This window comes from Strix aluco, chromosome 1 (assembly GCF_031877795.1).
Source record: "Strix aluco isolate bStrAlu1 chromosome 1, bStrAlu1.hap1, whole genome shotgun sequence".
NCBI lineage: Eukaryota > Metazoa > Chordata > Aves > Strigiformes > Strigidae > Strix > Strix aluco.
Window position 1 is genome coordinate 49,994,807 of NC_133931.1, and position 15,148 is coordinate 50,009,954.

The 15,148-nt window shown below is 37.7% G+C and overlaps 1 protein-coding gene across 6 annotated transcripts in view; it reads left to right on the plus strand.

Moving 5' to 3' along the window:
- The window catches only part of CHST9 (carbohydrate sulfotransferase 9), a 92,338-nt gene that overhangs the window by 7,996 nt on the left and 69,194 nt on the right, over window positions 1–15,148 (plus strand). The gene's annotated exons all lie outside the window — the stretch shown is intronic.

The following is a 15,148-nucleotide window of genomic DNA, read 5'->3' on the forward strand; positions in this document are numbered from 1 at the left end:
AGTCACATGAAAAGATGCCCCCAGCTACCTAATCGTATTGTATCAGCTTCATTTGCAAAAGCAAGTGTTGCAAAAGCATATTGTGTATGCGTGAAGCCAAACAAGTCCAGTTCAGAAATAATTCTGTATGACGATTTTCTGTGGGTTTTGTACATTATATTTTGTGTGGCAAAGCAGTTTTTTTGAGACTTACTGCTGTGTCTTGTAGGCAAAAGTGGTCTTTTAAGCAACAATGCTCATGTGGAATCATCCTGTCCCCTTTTTTTTGTTGCTTGTTTGAGACAGAGTTAGGTGCTGGATTTACAAGACTTTTTTTATATATAGCGTCAGAGTCATATTGCAACTTTGGGTAAATCTATGTTAGCATTGGCTCAGGGTTACACTTGAGTTGAATTTCCGGTCCCCATTTGCCATATTTTGGTTTGTGCCACAGGTCGGTCTAGATTCCTTTATGGATGAAACTAAACCAGGCTATTTGTCTCAACTTCTAGTGGATGCTCAGTTCACAGGACCGGTGTAGAGTTAGTCTGAAGTAACCCCCCCCCTGAAATGTGTGTAGGGTGGATGTCAGTAAGGTCCTTAACACCCACTGTTTTGCTCTGCAGATCCACTTCTGTTGTACCATGTTACTTGATGGCATATCCTTGATTTTAGTTGTATACTTGTTTTGGTAGTTTAGGGGTTTGGTGTTGGTTGGTTGTTTTTTAGGATTTTTTTTCCACCTTAACAATATGGAATGTTCCCAACTTCTTGAGAAGTCCCCTTGTCTCTATTGTTCTGCTTCCATTTCCTCTGTAAAATTCTAACTTTATAGTGCTGACACCATTTTGAAAAAATACATCTGTAAACCCACATTAGTCTTCTGGCTTTATTGATCTCTGCTTTTATTCTGTATGAGCTGCTAGGCTCTGGATGTTTTAGAGAGCAGTAGTGAGGGGGGGAATCTAGTGCGTTATTCCTGCAATCGTTTGACAGTGACCTTGAGGTTGTTGTGTTTTTTTTTTTTTTAAATAAGTGCAATGATCTCAACATTAATTTCAGCTTGTTAATGTTTCTAGGCTGGTCCAAGGTATTTACAAGCTTGTATTAACAAAACTGTTAAGAAGCGGTAGTACAGGCTCCCTTGTAATCAGCTGTCGACACAAGGGTCCTGGCAGAAACAGTGTGCTGCAGGGGGAAGTCTTCCTTGAAAATATCTACTGTTGTCAGGAATGTTAAGGGCAGATATCCTTGCTTTCAAGGTAGTTCAGGAATGTAGATGATGACTGTAGATTATTGATTTATTTACTTGCTGACATTCTTCACATTCCTTGCATCTTTTCTTGTGCTGTAATGAACCTTTCTTTCCTTGCAGTGCTCCTTGTTGCTATTTCTCACTGTTTCCTCCACCTCTTTCTTTTGTCTATATCTATCTACCATTAAAAAGAAACAGAAAAAAAATATAATAAAGGGTGAATTAGAACATACTGTGTTCTTTTGGGCAACCAGATGCTTGCTTTGGCGTTTTCCTTGATATATTGTCATAATCTTTTTCAGGAGAGAGGCTTCTCTCCTTGTACACCTAAGTTGTTTCCCTGTGAAAAAATTTCTGTAATAAAATGGAAACTATCAGAGAATAACAGAATGGTTAGTGATCTTAAAGTGTGACTGCAGTGTTGAGTGCCCTTTTATCTCACTGGACTGCTGTTGTGACAGAACTTCAGCAAGATTCAAAAAAATGAATTTTGGCATTCTCTACAGTCGCTAGGTCATGCACGTCTGAAAGAGCATAGGGAAAATAATTTTTTGGTGTCTGCTCTTGCCTCTTCTTCCAATTTAACATGTAGAGAGCCATTCTTTTTTATTTCAAACACCTGTATTTCCTCTAAACCTTCTGCAGCTCAGTTCTGTAATGTTCTCCCCCTGTATGCTGCTTAAGAGTCAATATGAAATAAAACATATTTGCATATTCACAATATACTTTAGTTATGGGCATTTTGCACTCTTCTGCTGTTTTTTTCACATTGCCATGTGTTGTGCACTGTGGGTTTTTTGGTGATCAGCTGTGTCTGAAGAATCCCACACTGACAAGTATCTTTACAAGGATTTTATGGGCTCCTTTAATCGTATCACTAGTTTCACAGCTGTAAGACAGCTAGTTTTAATCTGCCAGTGGCTGAGCATGTGATTTGATGTTCTATTAAGAAATGGAAGTGTGCCTTGTGCTTCGCAACTGCCATGCTATGAGCCTGTAGAGACAAGTGTTGTAGGCAGAACTGTTTTTATCTTCCACAGTGCCCTGCTCAAGACCTGCAGCATTCATGTTTGCATTTGGTTGCTGAAGGATGGAAAGTTGGCTGTGTTTGAGTTTAGGAAAGTATCTGTTTTGCACCAGTGAGGTGCTGCTTCTTACCTCCCCATTCCTCTGAATATCTGACTTGCAGCATTTATAAATCACCACCACTGGAAGAGATACTATGTTTTACTAGATGGTTGGTTGTAATGTTCATACTTATTTCTTACGCTCTCCTAGCTGTGGTGCAAATGATTCCCGATCAGATGTAGATTTTGTGGGGAACTGGAAAATTTAAGGTAATGCCCTGTTCCTTATTAGTATTCGTCTATGCTAGTGTATTAAAGTCAGACTATTTACTTTTATACTGACCATTCTCATTGCCACCTTTTATCTTTCTTGCTGTTCTTAACTTTTCACACTAGACCTAATGCCACTTTTCTTTCATAGTTTGACTTTTCTTTCTACTTGCTTCACATCTCTGAGATCTCAACTGTGATTTGATTCTCCCGTTTGTCTTATTTTCCTCTAGACCTGATCTTCTCTAAGCATATTTTTTTCTGATTTACTTTTGCAGAATTACCTCATCCCTCAAATTTATCCAGAACAGGAACACCTTCACTAATCTTTCATCCTGTCAGTCTACTTCAGATGCACCCGCAGGCTCAGCAGCTGGATGTGTCTCTCAGCACAGCCATGTCTTCTGCTCCCTCCCACTGTGCTTGGACTCATCAGATTATTTCTCATCACATTTGTCATCCCTTTACCTTAAAAAAGAAAAAACCTTTCATTTAGAGATGTCTAAGAAACAGCTGCTAGCTACATGGTGGTCCTCTCTGATGGCTTTTCAGAGACATTAGCAGAGTGAGAGAACAGGGGAGTTTCTTGCTTTGGCTCTGTGCATGGAGTGTATAAAGACAGGATGATATATCCTTACTTAGATGTAGCAGAGCCCCTCTGTTGGGTGTCTTCAGTTCACCTCAGTGGAGTAGTGGGGAACAGACTTGTCGAGAACAGTCAGACATGAATGTTGACACATGCAGACTTTATCTGACTGAAAACTTCATTGACATCAACTTGATAATGTAATATATATGGAGCACTTCAAGTTCTCCATATATAAATATATTCACTTATATATAAATTCATAAACATAAATGAAGCTTGGTGTGAATTCAACTAAATCCTACAGCTTTACTTGACAGTTCTTGCATTCTTCAGTGGAAGCATCAAATATTGTGGCACTGATTAAAAAGCAATTACTGTTTATTACATGCTTAGTAATTTCCAGAACTGTTAATCTTATACAGGGGAAGAAAACTACTGGGTCTTCCAGAGTTGATACTGAGTTTTATACCATGAATCACCTGAATTAGGGGATGTGAGGTGCAAAGGACACTTGCAGTTTAATCCTGCTATGTTATAGATATGAATTGGAGTTTTAAATTAGGGTTTCTAATTTTGTACTTTAAAACTCTTCTTTTGAGGGGGGGCTGATACAATTTAGTGTGACTGATTACTACAAAATAATCTGAGCATATCTTTGTGAATAGATCTGTGTCCTGGGCTTGTTGTGTGCGGTTTTGTTGTGTTTTGGTTTTGTTTTTTTTCTCCTCTTAAAGTTTATGTAATTCTTTTTTGTGAAGTATGCCTAGTAAATGCACGATTACGAAGGACTGCTTTGGTGTTTGATGGGCTGCAGTATGACCACTAATTAATGTGAAGAAGGCTGCACTGCCTCTGTCCTGACATAGATTTCTGGTTCCTGAGGGTGAGAAAGTTTGCCTCTTCTTTCCCAGCAGCTTTGTATCTCATCTTAAGGATACTGGGGTTTTTCTGCATGCTTTCTCCTCGCTTTGCAGGGTACCAGTTTTGCAGTAGCCTGTGGGTGCCCAGGCACGCTTCTGTAGTCTGTGTGCCTTCCTGCAGTTTTGTGCATCCTGAGTAGCTTCATCACACAGACCTCATCCCTGTTCCTCAGGTCACAGCACTTGTTTTTGTGAAGAACAGAATAAAAGTTCAGATAAAAGTCCCATTTTAAGAAAAGTTTGAAATTCCATGAACTGGCATGAGCTTTCTCAATTTAGTCTGCTGTTGCTGTAGCCATCCATGCTGTATCCATACTATTTGGCATAAACAGGTGGGGTTACAACACCCACTTTGCCAGATTTGGTAATCCAAGGGATCTTTTGGGTCCTTTTGTAATCTGGTGAGATACTTTGAGTCCATGGAGAATGTTTCTTCCTTGTCTTTACACTCTGTAGCAAATGAATGTGTGCATACACATGGTAATACTTAGTCTTTGCTGTTTGTGTGGGTTGATTTTTATTTAAACCTTGCCTAAATGGAGCAATATTGATGTGGTTTAAAGGACGGTTCATATGTAATGGATTGCAAAGGCAACTGTTCACACAGAAGTCATAGTTTTCCCAGACAGTCTTCAGTAAATACATTAAACTAATATATTTGTAGAAACCAGGTTTGTAAATAAAGGAGAAAAGGACACTGCTCAATAATGGTTATTAATCATGAATAATTTATTTCTTTTAGTAACCTTGAAATATTTCTGCTGTCAAAGTCTTGGGTAGTTTGTGGGAGTCTTGCTAACTGCTGGAGAACACCACTGGTATAGCAAGCAAATCTTCCTGGTTTACAATGCCCAACTACTAACCAGGCTGTTCTAATGAGGTTGGGTGTGTTTAGGTTTTATGCTTCTGGTCAGAATATGCTGTCTTCTCTGTGTGAAGTGTTTTTGTTTAGTTGGGTTTTCTTTAAATCTGCCTCATTATTGGATTGAAGCACAAAAGATAGGATTCAATAGGATCAGTAAATGCTGCTTGGTAAGCAGTTAATAGAGTTGTTGAAGTCCCAGAAATACTACAAGATTTTATTAGGTGAATTTCACCATATAACATGAGTTTTCTTTTTTCCCTCCTTTAAGTGGGTGCAAGCTGTAGGGAGAAAACATTTGTCTTTGCACAAAAAATTCTATTAAGAAACAGGTACTCTGGCAAACCATAATGATCTAAAAACACAAGTAAAAGCTAGATATAAGAAATTATGGTTTTCAGAGCTAGTGATTGTAGAGTCTCGCCCTATCTTCAGCAGTTGCAAAACCCAGAAGCTTTAAGAAAAATACATTAAAATTTTATATTGCAGCATATAACATACAAGGCTGTATTTATCTGTTTGTGAGGATGTTCTTCCTAGGTCTGGCTATTTAGCAGCCCTCAACCTTGCATCTCATTCATTTTACTTTTATCATTCCCATAGCTAAATTTTGTCTAATTTCAGAAACCCTCTTTTTTTAAAAGAAATTCCTGCCATGCTGGTTTTTTGAGGGTACTGTGGAAGGGCATTTCTGAGTTGCTAGTATGTTTTAATCCTTTGGTATTTGGCTTCCACCTTCCAGTGGTATAAAAGAAACTAAATGGGATTTTGGGAGGGGGCTCTCCTCAGCTGTATATTCAATAACATGTTTGAGCAGAAGCTGATGACATTTTATTATTAGGTGTAAGCTTTTAAAAATCTACACAATATTGTTTATACCTAGACCACAGAGGTCTACTTCTAGAAAAGTGTAGCACTTAATTTACTGAGGACACCTGAACATATGCTTTCTTGCCTATTTTCAAACAGGACTTTCAAAAGAGGCCGCTGTAGCTTTCTTATATCTGTAGGTACGTAACTGAACTCCAGAATATCTATTGTAACTACCGCTGGAAAGTTTTTTGGCTTGGTATTGGAACTCTTATGAAGTGGGGTGTCCTCTTTCCTGGGAAGGGTGAATGTCAGTCACGCTGTCTTCAAAATGCTCTTTTGAATTGGATTTGGATATGAAACATGTATAGGTAGTCTTCACACTGTTTTACGGTTATTCACATTCTTGGAGCAGAACATTTAGGTGATGTTTGTAAATTTGATTTTACATGGAGCCCTTAGGAATCATTCTTTCTGTTAAATAGATACGCTGTTTTTTACAGAATATGAGCTATTCAACTTTTGTATAATTTTCTAACAGATGTGCTTCATTGAGTGAAGTGGTCAGTTTTCAGTTATAGTCCACCCCTGTTGCTGATTTTAATAACTTGCCATTCATAGCACCTTATCAGTTCCAGAGAGCCCTTTCCTTAAAAGCTGATCATTCAGGTGATGAAGCTCTGCAGTTTTGTCTCTTCAGTATACTGATTATATGATGCAGTACCATTTAAGAGCCACACACAGCCTTACAAAGCAAAAAGGCTGAAGAGGTAATCTTTACCTGGTAGGTCTATCATTTAGGAGTAACAGTAGAAAAACTTTGAGATAAAAGTTTCTCTGTTCCTGACTTGTTCCATTTTCCTTAAGTGCACTGCATATGTTCAGAATAGCAAGTGGTTGCGGCTGGAGTACATTTAAGGCTGCTTACCTCTGTGTCAGGTATTGAACTGCTTTGATATGTCGCTTGATTACAAACAGTCCTGTTAGAGCATGTGGTATGGTCTCTGCAACGTTCCAAGGGAAACCTTTGGTTACTTACTAGAATTAAATCAGAAATTCTGCTATTTGTTTTTAGTGTGTGTATATACATATATGTATACATGTATATTTACTTTTAGTATCCTCTATTTCCCTTCTTTATGTGGGAGTAGGGACTGCTGGTAGGAGAAGCATTTTAGACAGAAATGTATCTTCTCACCACAGAAAGCTATTTGTATACATAGGGATCAGTGTATATGGGAGACTTGTTTTAGTGTTCAGTCTCAAGAGACTTTGTTTCTGTCTTTTTGTTTCCATTTTACTCATTTGGTGTTACCGTAAACAGATTATTGATATAAATTAGGGATAATTCTTGATCATCTTGCAACATCTGTGAAATACACATTTAAAGATCAGGAGGCTGACAGGTTACAAGTAATGGGAACCATTTCAGTGTACAAGGGATGAATGTGCTACAGATGACATGCATGATTTACCTGGAAAAAATGTGATGTATGTCTTGGAGCAAAAGGTTCAAGGAAGATGAAAATTTCCTTTAACTTTTTTAAACATAGAAAAACTGGTTTTATTTTTGGTTCTTTTTTATTTTTAAAGGCAACGATCACAGCATGGCGCCATGAAGATTGGCTAGGCTTTCAAGTTTGGGTCCCTGCTGCCTCAGATAACTGTCTCTCATACCTTTTTGTATTTTTTGTTGTATTTATGGTAATGACGTATTCAAAGAAAAATAATGCTTCTACAGTTTTACAGTATTTCTGTGAAAGGCATTTCATAACTGTCAGTTTGAAACTGGGAAGATTCGTGTCACATCAGTATACAGTGTTTTCCTTCTTAGCTTCTCCAACCTTGAGCCTTGTGGCTATACCTATGGGAGTGAACGTTACTGGCTTCAGAAACAAAGGAGAGGGTACTGTCAAATGCTATGTTTAAACAGATTAAAAACCAAAACCAACAAAAAAAAAACCAAAATCAAAAAACCTTCCAAAGTTTGTTAATTTCTACCCAGAGTCAGTGTCAGTGACCAGATCAGCTTAAAGGTGCTTCTTTTTTTGTAAAATTATAAATATTCATTACTCAAGAAAAACTGCAAAATATGCTGTATTTTAAGATTTGCCCTGTATATGGATAAAACTGTTCTCAGCTATGTATGAGCCTCACTTGATGTAAAGTGATGGGGAATAAAATATCTCACACATCCATTTGGTTTGGATTTTGATTGGTTTGATCTTGATTTAGCCAAGATGTGCAGCAGCTCCCTGTACTGCCTGGAAAGCCTTAGTTGGCAGCAAGTGGCAACAGCATTTTGCAACCTAGAAAATATTATCCCCTATAGTAGTTCTTTAAGAATTCCCACTCCTTCCAGTCCAACTCGTTTCCATTGAAAATGATGGTTTCCTTACCATGTTGAGAGCCTTCCCACAGTAACAAAATCCAAGACTATCATTGACCTCTAACAAACCTGTGTGATACCTGCTAGCAAATACAATTTGTCCCTCACAGCTTTGTTGGTTCAAATGATTTTATTTACGTTGGCCATGCAGCTTTCTATCACACAGTCCTGGCAGAAATTCAGTGCATAGCTCTAGCAAAATCAGGCTGAGTAGGCACAGTTTTTGTCTCTTAATCCTCCAGCTTCCTATGAGCTACACTTAGCACTATCTGCAAGGGATGATGACATGAATTATCAAAATATCTGAGGAATGATAGAAATCTTCCTTTTTTTTTTTTTTCTTGAGGTGACTAAGGGTGCTAAGCAAAGATTGAAGACTTCACATGACCTATTTAATAATCATTTTCCAGTTTACAGTTCTGTAATATTCTAAGAAAAAAAGCAGGACATGGTCAAAGCTAGCCCTTTCCAAACTAATAGTAGAGGGAAAGAGATGTAGAGACAGTTGACTTAAATTTACTTTTTCACTTTTTTTTTTTTTTTTTTTTTTTTGGCTCAGGGATGGTGAAGCTTAGAAGCTCCCGGAATGGCAGGAGTGAGATATGGGGTAACTAGTGTTGAGGCAGTGGTTGTAAGGATTCAGTTCACATGCACGAAACCTGCTGTGAGCCAAGCAGACAACAGGGTGGGGGGAAAACTCAAAGAAAGTCGTGGGCTTTGCAAAATTGAGTTTCTTGAGAAGCACAGATAGCAAGGCGATAACTTCTCTCCTGCCAAAGAATTTTATTGCCCTAATGAATGATGGCCTAATATCCAGAAGATTTGACATGCACCTTGGGGAAAGTCTTCTGCATGTCATGGACACTGAGTAAACATCCAGAAAAGTAACTGAAGATCAGCAGCCTAAGGTTAAGAATTATCAGAATCAATATTAAATTTCAGTGTGAGCAAATGCCAGGTGAAGGAAGAGGAGGTGTTAACTGATTTATATTTAATATGAATGGAATGGAGCAGGTCATTTCAGTACCAATTATAATCTAGCAGTAGAAGAACTTGCCCAGCTGTATGTACATGTGTAAGGGCATAGATGGAGGAAGAAGCTGTTAAAGGTTTGTAGTATTTTCTGCTACAGATATATTATAATCTAGGCTTCATACAAGCATGTACTTAGAAACAGCTCAAGTGAATTTGGGATTGTTTAGAGGTATGCAGTTGTGCCCTAGGTATGTGCATATTGCCTCTTCATAAATTATTTTCAAGAGAAAAGAGGGTTTGGGGACTTCTGTTTTTGATTATGATCAACTAGGGAGATGTGGTGTGTGAGTTCCGTTAGCTGCAGCTGGAAGCACTCAGTTGTGTTAAATAGAAATGGGAAAAGTATCAGTGCCTGATGCTTCACCATTCATCCACAAAATAGCTCTGTTAAGGAAAAAAAATATGTCTAATAGGAAATAATAAATGTAGTAAACATTGTGTAGAAAGGCAGTTTTCTCTCTGACCTTTGATCATACTTTGATATTCTTGCTTAAATTTTTAGAAAGAGCAGACAAACCCCAGGATGAGAAAGCAACACAGTTGTTTCTGAATTGTTGACAAAACCTCATAGTTTTTCTGTTGTTCACAGGTATGTGCCATGAGAGGTTACTTTGACTTTGCTTAACCATACTGTGTTTTCAGAGAATGGTATAGATAGGAGATAATGTTATGTTTAAAAAGAAAAGTATGTTCCTGCTGTCATGCAGCTGTTGATGGTTCCCAAATATGCGTCTGTGCAAGCCTTAATGTGAACAAAGGTCTTGCTTTCTTGGGTTAGGATGGGAGCCATGGATCTCCAGTGAAGACACCCATTTACTGAGATGTGCAGTGTTTTTTCTGCGTAGCTGTGAGTTGCAGCATGATTCCCACAATTCTTGTTTGCTCAGGAAGCTGTCCACTGTGGCCACTCTTGGCAGGATTTCAGTGAGAATGAAAATAGAGCAGCATGCGCACCATACAAACTTCATGGGAGGATCAGCTACTCCCCTGGAGGGGGCACAATGTCAAGTCCATGCTCATGAAGGACACAAATAGTAGAATGCCAAAAAACTTTTACTGATTGGGATTGGCAGGGAGAAGGCCACTGGCTTTGTCCTTTTTTTTGTCCTTTGTAGAGGTCTTTGGAGACAAGAGTGGAGTCAGAAAAATTGTAGCTCTTTCATTAATGGATGGCTGCTAGTCATGGAAGCATTTGGTTTCTTCCACCAAATATCCTTGAGCCCTGTTACTTTTCAAATTTATTCTTCCTGACTTTGGCCTCACAACAGTGGCAATTGATGAAGGGGCTTTAGTTAGCAAAAGCTTTTGCTCTGCTAATCTATGCAAAATTATTTCTTTATTCCTGGAAAAACATTTAGTAGCCAAATAATGCAGTGGTATCTGTGTTGCAATAATGTTATTGTATTCAAAAAACCATATTACAGTATATTAAAGTGTTACAGTACACTTTTCAAGTGAAGCATGGCAAGATAAATGAAGGGAACTCATGTAGATGCATTAATTTTATTTTTGTTTGTTTCTGGCTGTTTCTTGCTGTCATTAAAGATTCATTAATGCACAGTATGCCTTGTCCACTGCTGAGAACTAATGGGCTACAATCTGTTGACACAGGTCATGACACTTGAATTGTGTGTAAAATGCAGCCTATTACTTTAAACATGTTATGTACATAATTCATTAAATGTCATTGCTTTAAGATGATTCTGTAATTGCAGTCAAGAATTATGGTACGCTTTCCAGAAAGATCTGCAGCTCTGTTCTTGATGTAGGGCCAAAGAATCAAGACTTTTCATGAACTTCGTCTTGATTTATAAGCTATTTAAAAACACTCAGGCTGAGCAGCTCCACAGAACAGTTATTAATAAAGGCGATAGAAATTTGTTTTCTTTAGAAACTGAAATTTCCATAGAAGATCCTCAAGATGTATAACCTTTTCTGCCTACTAGCAGTCCTCTAAGAGATCGTCGAATATGTAAAATACTGACACTGGGGAAGAAACAAATCTGTCATGTTCTGTGATGGGAGGGAAAGAAACAGGGCAGGCAGGTTGGTAGAGGGACTGGAATTTACTTGGATGCATTTTTCTCTGTTTTTACTCTTTTGCTGTGAGAGTTGCTGAATTATTAATGCAATAATAAAGTCCATTTGATATGAATAGACTCCTAATCACTAAAGAAACTACTTGTAGGAGCAAAATCATTAGAGTGAGTTGGCTGACTGGCCTCATTAAATGATATCCAATGAAGCAACAAAATGTAAAACAAAAGTATTTTTACAAGAATTATTTGATGATTTTTCTTCTTCATCTGTATGATCTTATGTCAGTGATTTGGTATTGTGGTCTTGGGGCTGGTAGCAGAGAGAAGGAGATGATAAATGTCTCTCAAAAAACCCTGGTTTTGCCCGATTTTCAAATTAGTTTCATTGGATTGGAGGGGGCAACACAAAGTATATGTGAAATATAAGAAATAATATGGACATGATTATTTTGCTTATTGGATTTTTTAAAAATTTGCTTTATCCTCTTACAGATGGTGAAATTAATTTCACCCTGCTTCTTTTCTGTTACAATTTTTCACTTCAATGTGTCTATTTTGAAGATGAACAGGCAGATGAGACTGGGCTTATGTAGGCTGAGGTAGTTGCGGTGAGGTATAAATACTTCATGATTTATTTAACCTTTGAGCAGAAATTTCTTTCTGGTAGAATTAATCTGCAAATAGTTGAGGTGTGCTACCTCTTAAGTTATGATTGATCATGCAATACAACGAAACTCTATTGGCATCAGGTTTAGGACTGATGTACATATAAATATAATGCAGATAAAACTGCCAGATGCTGTGACTGACGGGTGGGTTCAAGGTATTCTAAGCAAGTAGAGTCAGCCTTGACTCTCCAGCTACCAAAATATGCATATTGTGTAGCTGGCATTAATATGTTGTAAATAAAACATAATTGAATGACAGTCGGGAGTCAATTTAAGCAAAGATTAGTCTGTGATGACCAATGCCATGCTACAAATAATTGACTTTCTTGAAAGTTAGAGGTTAATCTTGGTATTTTAAAGGCTAATTCACATGGACTAGTATCCACTTAAGGCAATCATATTAATTACTTGAGGGAGATAATTTGTTTATTTTGCCAATTTTTGCTATACTGTCAGCATTCATTTGCGCCTGAAGACCAGGCATTTCCTTGGGGTCAGATGACTCCCATAATATCTAACTCCAGAGCTGGTAGCACAGCACCTTTTTGGTTTCATTCTCTCTACAAGGGCCAAAGATCCAAGAAAGGATCAAAAAGGCTAGTTCAATAACATGTTTCTTGAAGTGGACATATTCACTAATAAAAGTGCTTTGTTACTGTTTACTGCCTGAGGATAGCCATAGAAAGAAAGAGAGATTCAAAAAATGACAGAGAAAAGCGAATGGTTTCTTGACCCTTGATAGGAGAGTAAGCCAGATACTACAGTTGTTTAATTCTAACTTCTGAGAAATGTGCTAAACTTACTTTATACTATTACATATTTATTGTACATGTTAATGTTTTTCATGATTACATATTACTTTGGTTCAACTATTTCTTGGCAGCTCCTATCACTAAAGGATTTTTGTCCTTTGACTACCATTTCTCACATATCAATCATTAGTTAAATTAGACTGTCATCACACAGCCATTCTGAAGGATAGGAAATGCAGAAACAGTATTGCAGGTGCATTATGACTAACCTGGCCAGAACTATATTTTTGCCTTGAGAAAACTTCTGGTATTTCAGGTTTTTCCAGAACCCCAGTTCCCACTGCTATTTCTTTTCCTGCCCTCCAAATATCTGGAAGAAGCTAATGCAGCTGCAGTTTGTAAAGGCTTACAATGGGCAAATGTGTAGGAGTATCATTTTTTTTTTTTTTATGATAAGAAGTAAAAATATCTTCATCTTAAGATTACTCCTTGCCAAAAAGGTCTGTACTTCAGAGAATGATGATGCTTCTACTGATCATGCAAGTGATCAGTAGAATTAACAAAGAAATTTTATGTGGAAGGAACGCGGAAGTTTGACCAATTGAAAGTACTTAAGTGTCTGTTTCTACTTCCTTTCTAAATATTCTTTTTCTATGGCTTTTGTTGTTTTCCTCTGATGTGATAGCACACTTGTGCAGCAAGTGTTTGTGGCATAGAGGTAATGTTTCAGGTAGTTACATTGCTGCAGACAGTCACATTTTGTTCTTAAATAGCAGTAAAACTGAGCAAATAAATATGTTTGCATTTCAGGTAATGCCAAATACTCTATCATCACAGATGTTCACTAGAAACTGCACTTATCTAGGAGTGTTTTCCAGCTACTAATGAAACAAAATATTTGTTTTGGAGTGGAAGGAGGCCTAATCTGATGTCTAAACATCTAATGGAAGGTAACAGTAAGCATTTGTATGTGGAGGCATTGCCTTGTAATGGTGCTGTGAGCTGGGGAATGAGGAATTGTAGAAGGGAGGGAAGGCAGAGCCTGAAAGGGAGGTAAAATAGGTTTGGTGGTGTGACATTCAGCCCTTAGGGAAAAAAATGCCTGGGACTAACTAGATGGGTCCAAGAAAAGCAAAAAGCCCAAATCAGACTCCTATGAGTTTTCTTTTCTGAACAGGACAGTTTAATCAAAGATAGATCATAGATAGTCTTTTAAATGAGGAATGTTTATAGGACATAATAACTTAGACTGCCATGAATACCAGTGAGGGGAGGCATTCAGACTGCTGCAAAGCTGAAAGCTGTACGTTTCAGAGAGAAATGCTACTTGAGCTAAGCAGACAGTAATAAGGTAGTGAGGTGATCACCCTCTGCCATGTAAGACATATCAGGTCACCTCTAGCTTCAAGTATCTCAAGCAGAGGTGTATGAAGCCAATTTTCTTTGGCAGAGAAGAAAAACTAAACCAGGTCAGGTCCAAAGGTCTCTCAAGCTTAGCATATTGTCTCTGCAAGAGTGCCTAGAGTAGACTATGTAAAAATAAGGCAAGTTTATAATAATAATTCAGAGAATTTTCTTCGCCCTTTGTGATTTATAATTTAGAAGCTTCCTAGATTGGAGATGTATTCAGTAGCCCTAGATTATTCTTCTTCATCAGTTTGTACAGTGTCATGCTTACTGATGCCTTTCCTCTGGGATTCTGCTGCTGAGGAATGCCCAGCTTGAGTGTACTGGAGACTCCTAGTAGCATTTTTCCTATGATGCTGTTTAATTCTATGGAAATAATCACCAGAGCATGATATTATTGGATCACTAAAATAGATTTTTCACCTTCTGTCCCTGTAAGAATACATCATAAAAGTAAGATCATAAAAGAAAGAAGTGACTAATGGGTGGTTGCCTCAGCAGAACATCCTGGCTACTTTTTTACATTCTTGGTAACTTTCTGTGCTTTTCTCTATCAAAAACTGTAAGTCGGGAATGATTGATTGTATCACTTCAGCTTTGTACCTACCAAAGAATTGATAGTAACTTGGACAATGTTGTTTTCCAATTATTTTTTTAAAAGGGGTGGAGGTATCTATTTAATTGTACCCATGACTGTTCTGGGATTGACTTCCCATGTGTGTAAATAAACTGTCTTTCAAGGAAAAAAATTTTGATAAGAGCAGGTCAGGGATCTGATAGACATTTGAGGGAAGAGGGGGTTAGGTATAAAGCACTTTCTCCATAAGAGGAAGATTAGCAGATTTAAAAATCGGTAACAGGTAGAACTGCATCTCTCTGATAATGAGGTCAGTAACATGACTGAAATAATGTTTAGTTTTTGATTAGATGGATATTTTTTCCATGCTTTTGACAAGACATGCATCTCTTAGTGCCTAAGATTGAGAGAAAGAGAAATAAGTGAGGATTTCTGTGGTTTTATATAAAACATCAAGTGTTCCGAGTGCCACATTTGCTTAATGTTGCTTGTACAGTGATTAGAAATGGAGCTGACAGTCTGAGTTGGG